The sequence below is a fragment of the Mytilus galloprovincialis genome, chromosome 9 (genome assembly GCF_965363235.1).
Source record: "Mytilus galloprovincialis chromosome 9, xbMytGall1.hap1.1, whole genome shotgun sequence".
NCBI classification, from domain to species: domain Eukaryota; kingdom Metazoa; phylum Mollusca; class Bivalvia; order Mytilida; family Mytilidae; genus Mytilus; species Mytilus galloprovincialis.
This window is the reverse complement of record NC_134846.1, coordinates 12,780,582-12,793,985: the sequence shown is the minus strand read 5'-3', so window position 1 is coordinate 12,793,985 and position 13,404 is coordinate 12,780,582. Positions and strand designations below refer to the sequence as shown.

The 13,404-nt window shown below is 31.8% G+C and overlaps 1 long non-coding RNA gene across 1 annotated transcript; it reads left to right on the top strand.

Annotated features, from left to right (window-relative positions):
• Window positions 1-6,318: 6,318 nt before the first annotated feature.
• On the top strand, window positions 6,319-11,153 carry LOC143046635 (uncharacterized). The gene is made up of 3 exons (XR_012969198.1): window positions 6,319-6,520; window positions 8,043-8,278; window positions 10,947-11,153. It is a non-coding gene; the product is annotated as an uncharacterized LOC143046635 (long non-coding RNA).
• The last annotated feature ends 2,251 nt before the right edge of the window (window positions 11,154-13,404 follow it).

Below are 13,404 nucleotides of genomic sequence, written 5' to 3'. Positions count from 1 at the left end.
TTTGAAGAAACCTGGATTATCACTAATTATGCACTTCCATTACCATTTCCGAGAAACACTTAACATTCAACAACATTGGATTTCGCAATGAACACAAACGTCACATATGCATGTTTCTTTAATTTTTTTTTATATGTTCCCAGAAGATTCAAAGTACATTATCATGATTAGTTTGAATTGTATCTTTTAGCTAATAGCTTTTAACGGACAGAACTCAGTGAATCAGATGTGCCCATTGCGTGTGATTCATCGATAACTGGACACAGTGAATATAAGATACTCATATATTGGCACCACAATCATAAGCCGCTTCGTATCGTGAAACCCATTGTATAAATGGGAAAGCGGCACTGGTAATTCCTGTCCTTTATTCAGAATAATCCACTGCAAGTGAGAGGTTTAGCTAGCTATAAAACCAGGTTCAGTCCACCATTTTCTACATTAGACACTTGTCTGTACCAAGTCAGGAATATGACAGTTGTTATCCATTCGTTTGATGTGTTTGAACTTTTGATTTTGTCATTTGATTGGGGACTTTCCTTTTTGAATTTTCCTTTGAGTTCAGTATTTTTGTGATTTTACTTTCCACTGCAGAACATACTCATATAAATTATAACCAAATCATTCTCATCTTAAGAATGTATGAAATAAGCAAACAATCAATTATAAACAAACCTCCATTTGTCTGTTTCATATGTTTCACTTCACTGTATTGATTCTGGACTTTCTAAAATATCGTTAGATAGTTTGTTCTAATGAAAGAACAATTTGTCCTCCTGTCATTTTGACTAAATAATTATAATTTCACTATCTGAAATCCTGAGTGAGTACATACTTTACGTAGATTCACAGTTTAAAAAATCTCATCATATGACATACAAACCTTCCCAGATGATTTTTTGGAAAATAAATTAATTCTACCGAACCATTAGTTATTTGCTTTGCAAGATATTGTGTTTTTTCTACTTTTGTCATATACATCTCAATGATATTAATCTTCTACAAATTGCCTGAAACTGGACAGTTCAATTGTGGAATTTTGTTTCAAAATTTTACAAAATGACTAAATTAAGAACATTTTCTAAATGCCTGCAACATATACAACGTTTAAATATATTGAGTTTATAATGACTCCCGCATAAATTGTTGCATGAATCAAAAGGTATAAAATTGTAAAAAAAAATACATACATCGGTTTCTGAATAGAATGTGAACAGACCTATATTTCAATCTTTTCACTTTTATTACATTTTCTAGTTAATAAAATATGTTATTAAAATACGTATAGCCTGAGAGGATGTTTGTTTTTTGAAATGATGAATGTTAGTAAAGGTCCGTTTTTGGCTGTACTTTTTTACCTTTTATATTTTGCCGCCTTCCTCAGAATCAACGTTGTTCATCGATTATGAACTTTTTAATATTTTTGCCTCGAGGATAACGAAAGAGACATAAGTTATAGGAATGGGTATTTTGCAATGTAATTTATAAATGGTATTGTGAATGTTATTTATACAATTTGGAAGTCGCTTTGAGTGTTGTTATTTAAACGCAGAAAATATTGTACATAAAACATATGTATGCTTTATATGTCGGTCATTCAATACATAATAGCAAAATTAACAAGTTTTGATTCTCCAGTTTTTCCTTCGTGTAAATAAATAATTTAGGCATACAAAACGGAGATACATGTCCCACTGAAGACTGAGGCCAATACTTAAGGCCATTATAAAGAAATAGAACGCTTAGGGTATTAACATAAATATTCTTTAAGGTAAGTATTTAAACATGGTTATAATTGAAAATTGTAAAAGTGGTGGCCCCAGTGAAATAAAATCTCCATTATCCAATACAGTCGTGTTTCAATTTAAATTAATATATATCACGTTAGTTTTATACCCAAAAAAAATATATTTGCAAAATTTTCAAAACATCGTGAACAAATAGAATTAAATGATGTATGAATAAAAAAAATCTTTTGACAAAATAAACTCCTTCTAGAAGTTATAATGTTGTCCTTATTGTTTTTTTTTCCTTTTCTTTAAAATAAAGGCAACAGTAGTATACCGCTGTTCAAAACTCAGCGGACATGGACAAAAAACAAAATCGGGGTAACAAACTAAAACCGAGGGAAACGCATTAAATATAAATTTAAAACAACTACAAATGTTTTGTTTTCAAATTATAACGAATTAAAGAACGATTACTTTTGTATAACAATTCAACCGTGTATTTTTAATGTTATCGTATATGACACTGCAACATATAAAGATATAGAGAATACTAACTTTTCGATCACATTATTAACTATAAATTGTTTACAAAGCATTAAATTAAATTAGATTTTTTTTATATATATATATATAATATAAAAGGCTTAATTTTTTGTGACCTATAATAGGAGCGATGTATTAACCTTATCTATGAAGCAATCAGCTGAATATTATCTTGCAGATAAATAGAAAAGATAAATATTCAATATATATGTATACATATTTTTAAGCTAAAGGACGCCTACGGGCGCGGTAGTTTCTCGCTACATTGAAGACCCATTGGTGGCCGCTCTATGGTCGGGTTGTTGTCGCTTTGACATATTCCCCATTTCCTTCCTCAATTTTAATATATGTACATTGTCATAAACATATATAATTCGTTTTATAACTATTCAGTGCATTTAGAACTTATGTACTTTTCTTTTCTCTTCCTTTTAAAGATTTTTATCCGATGTTTTTTGGAATATAGTACTATCGACAAACTGTTTCTGAAAATTGGCCTTGCCTATGACTTATCCCTGAGCAGTATAACAAAGGAAATATTATAGGGTCTGAATTTCCCTCTGGTATCTCTCGTTCCTCTTTAATGCATTTATGTTCTATCAAATTTGACATCGTCGTATGCTTAAGACAATAACAATAAAAACCAAGGAATAAATAAAGACTCACAAAACCAAAGAACATGTATATCAACAGTTATGGATTGTCCTGTTAAAATCCTCTAAATTGATAAATCATTTTTGCTACATGTTTAGGGACGACATCAAAAGTTAAATGTAGGATAAAAAAACTTAGTTCATGTAGTTTTTTCACTGACCCCCCATCCCCTCTTAACTTAATTTGGGAAAAATTGATTTACCTATATGGATATATGTAAAATCGATTTTGGATTAACAAAACGTGCAGCTATGTTGCCTCCTCCCCTTTCCAACCCCAACTATTTGATTTAAGTTTTTTTTTATCCTACATCGTTCTTTTGATGTCGTCCCTTAATACTTTTCTGAGTCTCTAAAGCAAAACTAATTTCGTAAGTTCTAATCTGCATACGATGCGTTCTAAAATCTTAATCTTGAAACGAATGAATTTTGCGTTTGCACGAGGAAAGTCTCATTTCATACCAGGTTAATTATCAACTAAATACAAAAACTGTTACCTCTGAAAATGTTCTGAGCATTGTTTTGTGTGGACGTAGCGCGCGTCTGGCGTATAAAAATATTTTTTAACCTGTTACCTTTTGATGGCTATTATTCGTTTGTTTCTCGGTCCTAAATTTTCTCCCATTTATCTGTTTATTTATTGTAACCCTGTCGTGTAATGTTGTCAAATTAATGTTATAAATAACACTACCATTAAAGCGGGAGGTTTGGCATGCCACAAAACCAGGTTCAACACACCATTTTTTCATAAAATGCCCTGTACCAAGTCAGGAAAATGAACATTGTTACATTATAGTATGTTTCTGTGTGTGTTACGTTTCGGCGTTGTGTCTCTTTTGTGTCGTAGTTCTCTTATATTTGATACTTTTCCCTCAGTTTTACTTTGTTACCCGGATTTGTTTTTTCTCTATCGATTTGTGAATTTTAAACAGCGGTATACTACTGTTGCCTTTATTTGATTTTGAAACCAGGAATGCAAGCAAAAGTACGGCTCTTGATTTATTTTGGTCCTTCCTTATTTTTTCTGTACTATAAATTTTGTATTTGATTTTCAAATATTTTGACTTAATACATCACTGAAGAGACATCAATTTTTGAAAATGTGCATCATGTGACGCAATAAATTTGGTATTGATAATCTTATTTATACAACGTTTTTCATTTTTATGTGACTCGTCATTAATTGATGCTCGCAATCACTATATGGTTTTTTCGACTCCCAACAAATACATAATGATAAAAATATTTTATCATGTTCATAAGGTTCTTCGTAACAAAATCAAATACAGTTTTGTATCACTGAAATGTCGCTATGAGAATGTTTTATATTCAACTGAGAGTTGTTGTAATTGTAAATAAACTCATCGTAGATATCAGGACTAAGTTTTGTATATAAGCAAGACGCGCGTTTCGTCTACAAAAGACTCATCAGTGACGCTCGAATACATATTTTATATTTCGGTCTTACAAAAGATGATAGAGACAAATGATGTTTTGATATTTCAGTTTTTCCTTTGTGGACATAATGTTTTAGTCTTCCTTTCGTGTACATAAACCTAGGTGTAAAAATTAAACAGAGATAATCTTTTACTGGGGACTTATGCTTTTACTCCAAGCCAACACAAAGTGGAACATTGTTTTTCGATTCGGGATTTTTATTTATGAAACTATTTTATTCAGCATTAATTGTTCAGTTAGAAAGAAACAATAGATTCAAATTAAAGCTACCATCATGAGAATAACGTTTATTAGACTCGCGTGTGGTGTTAGAATCAAAACAGGGACGAATGACGAAGTTACTATAGCTTAAAAAATAAAGAAAATTGTGACAGATTTGACTGAAAGTACCTTATCCTGGAGTAGAAAAACTTTCGTATTTAGGATTTATTTCAAGAAGACAAAACAAGCCGTGCATTGAGTCGAAGCAGGAATATCCCAAACTAGATTATTTGGCTTATCAATTTCATATTCAGAACACGAAAAAAGACCATGTATGAAAAGGAATGCCACAATAGGTTGTTCAATCTGATCGTTTTGTGTTGCATACGTAACAATCTTGAGAAGAACTTAATGTATCCAGTTTGATAAGTCCTTTCTATCTGTGTCTTGCTTTGCAATAATTCCAGTAGAGGACTTTGTTATTGGTGTATTTCATATTTGGACTTGCTAGATTTTATTAAATGTATTCACTGCTTTTCAGAACTTTTGTTTATTTATACAAATGTAGCTTGCCATTTAACGTAGACGTTTTAAATACAGCACATTATTTGTCTTGCTATTAAATGAAATATTGTATTCTTTCAGGGCAATCAATAATGAAATTCTAGATACTTACCAACTGAAATATTTAGATGGGTTTTTAGAATGTGGAAATATAGAAGATTATATGATAGTCAGAAAGAAAGATGGTCTATATTTGACTGATGCTGACGAAGAAGCAGCAAAAATATGGGGACAGTTTGAAAATGATCCATTACAAAAGCCATACGATCAAATTATTCGTTGTCTCGGCTTCCGGTTTGATACTTCTATATTTTCAAAGTAAGTATTTACAGAAAATGTCTTAAGAAGAACAAAAATCAAAACCGCCAATTCCACTTGTATCGCATTTAATTTGATATCATATAACAGTGGGGTTTGAATTGGGGGAAATATTACATAATTTTCCTAATCATTATAAGTTTGTCTTTTTTTTTTTATTTATTATAAGAAGATTTCATTAAGATATATTTATCACTGTCCCTTGCTTTATGTCTTTTTTGGTAATTAACCTTATATAGATTGTTTAATCTTTGAACTCTAATAATGTAATTTTGGATTCTTCCCTTAAACAAGTCAGCTATTTGGTGGCTATAAAAGAAAGTATCCATTAATTACCCCTGATTACCAGTCTACAGAAATACCGGTAATCTATATTGTTGGCACTGCTACTCATTTACTTGATCACAGAAAATCGGCTCGAGGATTCATACACGGATTCCGGTATTCAGGTGACTTCATGTTTTCTCTCTCTTACAAAATGCAATATGTAGAATAATTGCTATCCATTTGAAAAAACAGATACACACATGCAGATTGAAATTACGGATTACATATATGTTGACTAGGCTTATTTAAACAAACTTTTTTAAAAGTTATTGCACCCTCTGTGAATGTTTCTGTGAAAAAAGTTCTTAGACACTGTTTGATTTGTTCCTGTCTGGTGGCGACACCAATATGAACATCCGATACGGCCGTATACATATTCTAGTAATATTTAATATTTTTATACATATATTAAAGATTTCAATAAAATAATATGTAGAATCAAACAACAGGCTGAAAAATGAATTCAATTTGATAGTTCTATTGTTTACCACTTAGTAAGATCTTTCGTGTTTCTGCTAAAAAAATGATTAAATTTTGTTTGAGCTTTTATTTTCTTTCAGCTCGTGCTTTAAACAAAATCTTATCATGGCGACATCATGGTGAAACGTGACCAAAACAAGCATACAGTATTTCTAACTTGCTTCCGGTTTCAGTGAAAAGGATGAATGGAGCTTCTGGAATATACCAAATGTTTGGACAGCTGGTAGATGTTATATTGATAAACAGGTTAGGTTTTATTTAGAAATGTAACTCTAAATTTTAGCTATCATTATAACTTTCTTGTTTAGAACCCATTTTTTTTAATAAAGTTCTTTAAAATATTCTCTAAATTTAATGGTCACCAAACGCAATGCATGTCGGGAATTTTGGTTCACATATATTCTACAAGATGCTGCACATTACGATGTTTTTTGATCGGAATTTGATCATTAAATATATTTGTTTCCTTTGACAATTTGTTTTAAGTAGTACTTTTTAATCTGCAATGTTCGTTTAATAACAAGAGTGCAATCAACTTATGAAATTCCCTTAAAAGTTTAATTCTAGCTTTGTATTTCCAATTTAAATATGTAGGACTCTAAAGTGCGATGGTACTCTAAAGTGCGATGGTCACGCTAAAGTGCGATGGTCACGCTAAAGTGCGATGGTCTACGCTGACATACGATGGTGTATCACACTAAAGTGCGATGGCTGTTTGTTCGTTAAAGTACGATGGTGTATCCCGCTAAAGTGCGATGGAATAAAAGGGTAATGTTAAAGGGCTTAAAGTATTAAAGAACACGGATTTAAAAAATAGCCTTCTTGCGAAAGCTAGTACAAGGTTTTATGACATATTTGATAGGCTTTATAATTACCGGTAGGCTTAAGTGATCATTGTTTGAAATTAAGTTGAACGACCACGTAATAGTTGCTAAAATGGTAATTAAGGTGTGACAAAATTTTACATATCCTGCATATGTTTTTTTTTAATTCAGACCGGTATCACATATTTGGATAATTGGTGTAGCTTGCCGTTCACACAGTCTATCACTAATGTGAACATCTCCTCTCAAAGTCGTCATTGTAAATTACAAATACAAAATTCGTTCTATTTTTTTAGCAGACAATTTATGATTTACGCATGAAAACATGACGTACCTTTATTTTACCGACTTTACTTTTCATTAAAATCAACAATATTTGAACGGGGACGACAAAGAAAACTGCTAAATAAACCATGATTTCAATGTATCCGTTAGCTTCAAATAGAAACAGGATAAAGGATACTTATGTGTATACTTTTGTATCTGTATAGTAAGATGGTCGACTGCAGGACAAAAGTCCTTCTCCTAGCACCGAAAAAACCCACATTTGCTTCAGCCGACAAAACACCGTTATCATGTTTAAATTGAGTAAGTCATGGACATTTACTTTAAAGTTGTTAATCAAATATTCTACATTTATCTTTCGGCATGTTCATTTTTTGTTTGTATAAAAGACTGTTCACGTCATAATCCATAGTACGTTTATTACGTCTATACTTTCGCGGACCATCGCACTTTAGCTTGTGTTGGCATCGTACTTTAGCGTAGACCATCGCACTTTAGCGTGACCATCGTACTTTAGCGTCCCTATCGCACTTTAGAGTCCTACAAATATATTTCAAAATTGTTATGGGAAAATTAGCAAAATAGTAGTTATTTAAAATGACATTTTTGCAGCTACTTTGTCATTTTTATAAAATTTGAACATCTTCATTATCTTACAGTATTTCATTTGAATATCTTGAGGAATTTCCTATTAATTTAATTCGAGAATTTGGTCAAATAACTGGAGAATCGATATCAAATAAGAGCATGATAGTTTTGGGACTGGAATATGGAGAGGATTACCATGGTCCGTCAGAGGATATATTCAGAGAGGACAGAGCAGCTACAGAACCGAGATATGCACATCTATCAAACTTTTTACATCCGGTTTTATACTTCTACCACGTCCCTCCAAGTAAGTCATGAAGCTATCATTTAGTATTACTTCTTTATTATATATTTTCCAAAATGTATGTTGGAGATGTAGCAAAATAGCAAAGGGATATTCAAACTCAGAAATCAATTACAGACAACTTCATGGCGATAACAACGAAAAGATAAACCGATTACAAAAAACAACATAAACAAAATAAAAACTAACAAACTTCATCCTTTTGGTCGCGAATATAGTTGTTGAGTAAAAAACACAATAAATTAAAATGAGGCAATTCTATTAAAGTCAATATTATGCTTAGCAGAGATGAGGCCCGAAATCAAAATTGTAACTGTTTAATACTAGCTTTAATCTTGTACCCTGTAAACTATCACTGATAGTCAAAATCTCTGTCTAGCAAAAAGGGAAAGATAGACATGATTTGTATTCAACATAAATTTTATTGTTGTATATCAGTTGTATACATAAATGTAAGGTGATCGATACCGGCTCTTTCGAGTTAATATAATGATGTTCAAAATTCACATCACTACAACATATAATATATTCATGAGTAAATTGAAATACCTTTTTAATGAGTAATCAAAACAGTTGTAATGGTATGTTTTAAAACAAAATGACAATATAAAAAGAGAAATTGGCCACAACGTTCACACCACTTTTACAGAGAGACAATTCTGGCGATGTACAGAAATCGACCTGAGAAAAAAAATCGTTGTTATATTTCTCTGATTTCATACATATACATAAAAATATAACAGAGATTACTTTTCCACTGCAGTCTTAGGCCGTACAGCCTGTTATATGTGATATTCAAATGGTACATATATATATATATATATATATATATATATATATATATTTATTAACGTCATTCAATGCAGGTAAGGTTGCAAGATGACCCCAGTGGAAATGAATCTCCATTTCCAATGTTGTTGCAACCTTATTTAAACCAAATCATTGTACATTGATCTGATAAAAAAATGTTTACATTTGCATACAATTTTACAGAACTTGCACTTATATACCAAGATTAATAAGTAGTAAACACTACTTTGGACAAAGAAGGCTGCTTCTACAGACTAAATGTTATAAAAAAAAAATTAAAAATCATTAGGTATACCTACAAGAATATTAAATTTTACTAATAATTATTATTCAAGGACGCTTAACCTATTCATTTTTATCTTTTCACATTAATAATCTATATTTTATCAAATATGACACAACAGATAAAAGTACGAAGAAATTGTGTAGTTTATATATACTAACCCTGTGGACTGATACTTCACAAAAGAATTGCATTCATGTTGTAATTGTCTACATGTCATAATGGAATGATTTTTTCCACTTCTCCGAATTTTGTTACCATTTCTTCAAACCTTATATAAAACTTACTTTTTTGTAATCAACTTGTAGTTCTTAATGAAGATTCTTGAAACATACAGAATGTATTATTTGTTTTCCTATTTTTTTACTAGACTTACTTATTTGGTTTTGTAAAGTTCTGATAGTGACAATAAACAGCCCAGATATTTTCAACTTAATAAAGAGTATGTAACCATATCAGTTTCTCCGAAGTACCATCTGCTTGTTCTGGAATCAACAGTTTTGAAGAATTTGGTTTGACGTTCGTGGATCGAACTCATTTTAAAAAGAGATTATAAAGTGCCAATACACATCTGTTAAATTGAGTTTAATTATGCGATTCTATGCAGGCAATTATGAGATCTAAAGCTCTACTCCAAAACATTTCTAATAATCTTTTATGGTCTTTGACTAACCATCGAGAAAGCTTGAGGTACATTGTATCAGTAAGTGTTTAACCCATTGCAATCATTGACTTTATAAGCGTTCAAATACGGCTTTATCTTTGACGAATATAATCTTATTATTGTTACAACATACGATTTTGATAGATGGGGTTTAAGTTTGCTGCGTTTGACTCTGTCGACAACTAGAACTGCTCTAACGGATTATTAGAGAGCTGGTCTGATGGCATAAGCCTTTTTTCTTAATATAGGAACGAATCATTTTCTGGGCCATAATTGTTGTCCATGTTTCGCAAAAGATACCACGTTCACCATTCGAAAAGGATAAGATTTCCTAAAGGAAACATAAGAAAATGTGAAAGGCAGAAATGTTTAACGATCTCTTTTTGGCACAATATTTTGTTTTTTAAGATGTTTTGTAAGCAGTTGTTTGTCGATTGGTCGTTTTTCTTTTCCTTTTGTTTTTGCATGGTCAGTTTGTTTCCGACTTGTGAGTTTGAATTATGTCCTCTTGTTATATTTTACCTCTCTTCAAAAACACTATTCTGATGTTACCTTAGTAATGAATTTGACTAATTTAGTGTTTACGTCGATATAATAACCTTACAACATATACTACAAAAAAAAGATCAATATAATATCTTCAACAAAATGGTAAAGGTTTAAATCGCCAGGAGGTAAGACAATCGGATAGATTTTTAAAGGACTTCCAAAAACATGTCAAAGGTAGGCAAAAGATGCATATGTCGTTTTATAACAGTGAAAACAACAACGAATACTACTGATACCGGACCTTAACATGTAAAAACGTTCGAAAGGCTTTTAAATCTGAATTTGTTTATCAGGTTTGAGCTTCATGGATAAATAATAAATAATACTTCCATTTGAATTGATATTCTGCTCTTAATATTTTTCAGAAAGGACGAGCTATATAGATAAAAGTGTGTTGCCTATACCTGATAAATTATTTCATTTAGTGGAGGACTTCCATACCAACTGGCACCATAATAAAACACATGTACAGCACTTAAAAACCTTTCTTGAAAACTGTCTTTCCCAAAGACTAGATGCATTCCAGAATACAGACTGTTTATCCTTTGCCTTATCTAAAAGATCTGTTCCAGTGACATGCTATCATTATATGAAAAGTGTATAGATTTTATTCAATAAAAGACATCATTTCATTTAAGAATTATGTATAACAAGGAATGCATTTTAGAATAGACAAAAAAGATGACAGTCAAGATATGAGGCAGACTTAACTGTTTATCTCTAGTTCTCTGCGCATACATGATCCAATTGTGGATAAGTCTGAAAAAAGTAAACTATGAAAAAAGAAGAAAAAAATGGACTTGTCTGACTTTTTTCACGTACACAATTTTTAAGACCACATAATACTATTACTTTTCTTCAATTTACCCATCATTCCCAAACATACATTTTTGTTGGATTAATGATAGATCACTCACGACACCGCGTATTCGAGGCAAGTACGCTACTACGAAACTCTCTCATCTGTATTTTACCAAAAGAACGGTGAATGTTGGACTAATTCAGTATTGTTTCTCCTTTTTAGCTCACCTGGCCGAAAGGCCAAGTGAGCTTTTCTCATCATTTGGCGTCCGGCGTCCGTCGTCGTCGTCGTCCGTCGTCGTTAACTTTTACAAAAATCTTCTCCTCTGAAACTACTGGGCCAAATTTAACCAAACTTGGCCACAATCATCATTGGGGTATTTAGTTTAAAAAAAGTGTCCGGTGATTTGGCCAACCAACCAAGATGGCCGCCATGGCTAAAAATAGAACATAGGGGTAAAATGCAGTTTTTGGCTTATAACTCAAAAACCAAAGCAAATCTGACGGGGTAAAATTGTTCATCAGGTCAAGATCTATCTGCCCTGAAATTTTCAGATGAATCAGACATTTCGTTGTTGGGTTGCTGCCCCTGAAATGGTAATTTTAAGGAAATTTTGCTGTATTTGGTTATTATCTTGAATATTATTATAGATAGAGATAAACGGTGAACAGCAATAATGTTCAGCAAAGTAAGATCTACAAATAAGTCAACATGACCAAAATGGTCAGTTGACCACTTTAGGAGTTATTGCCCTTTATAGTCAATTTTAACCATTTTTCATAAATCTTACTAATCTTTTAGAAAAATCTTCTCCTCTGAAACTACTGGGCCAAATTTAACCAAACTTAGCCATAATCATCATTGGGGTATCTTGTTTGAAAATGTGTCCGGTGACCCGGCCAACCAACCAAGATGGCCGCCATGGTTAAAAATAGAACATAGGGGTAAAATGCAGTTTTTGGCTTATAACTCAAAAACCAAAGCATTAAGAACAAATCTGACAGGAAGTAAAATTGTTGATCAGGTCACGATCTATCTGCCCTGGAATTTTCAGATGAATCGGAGAATCGGTTGTTAGGTTGCTGCCCCTGAATTGGTAATTTTGAGGAAATTTTGCTGTTTTTTGTTATTATCTTGAATATTATTATAGATAGAGATAAACTATAAACAGCAATAATGTGCAGCAAAGTAAGAACTAAAAATAAGTCAGTATGACCAAAATAGTCAATTGACCCCCCTAAGGAGTTATTGCCCTTCATGGTCAATTTTTAACAATTTTCTTAAAATTTGAAGATTTTCAATAACATTTTCCACAGAAAGTACTGTTATAGATAGAGATAATTGTAAGCAGCAAGAATGTTTAGTAAAGTAAGATCTACAAACACATCACCATCACCAAAACACAATTTTGTCATGAATCCATCTATGTCCATTGTTTAATATTCACATAGACCAAGGTGAGCGACACAGGCTCTTTAGAGCCTCTAGTTTCCTTTATAAGGATTCCACGATGGTTATTCGTATCCGATGTTTGTATGCTGTTTTCTTATTCATACCGCCAATTGATAAAGCATGCGGGACTTTTGGCAAGCAGTATATCCACAAAACCTGAACTCTAACCTAAATAAAACAAAACAATATACTAGTACCTCTTCGTTACTAGTATTATGTATTTTTGCATATACTCCTTGCAAATGACTTATCTTTATATTCAAAAATCCAATATGTCGCATTCACCAATATTGACTTATTAAGTAAAACAACATGTATAGTGATGTTAGCTACATCAAGTTAGCGAATACGTCATACATGTATTGGATTTTGAGTGACCTTTACAAAATTCAAAAGCTAAAAACTAACAGAACGTCTACATTTTTAAAATATTATGCAAACCAAAATTCGGGTATGCATTTATTTTGGGGTCTTTAGAATGTTTTTTTTTTCAGATTTTCAACGTGTGTAATTGGTTTTAGACTTGAAAGTATTTCGGCCTCGAGCATCACGTGACGAGTTGTCGAAAT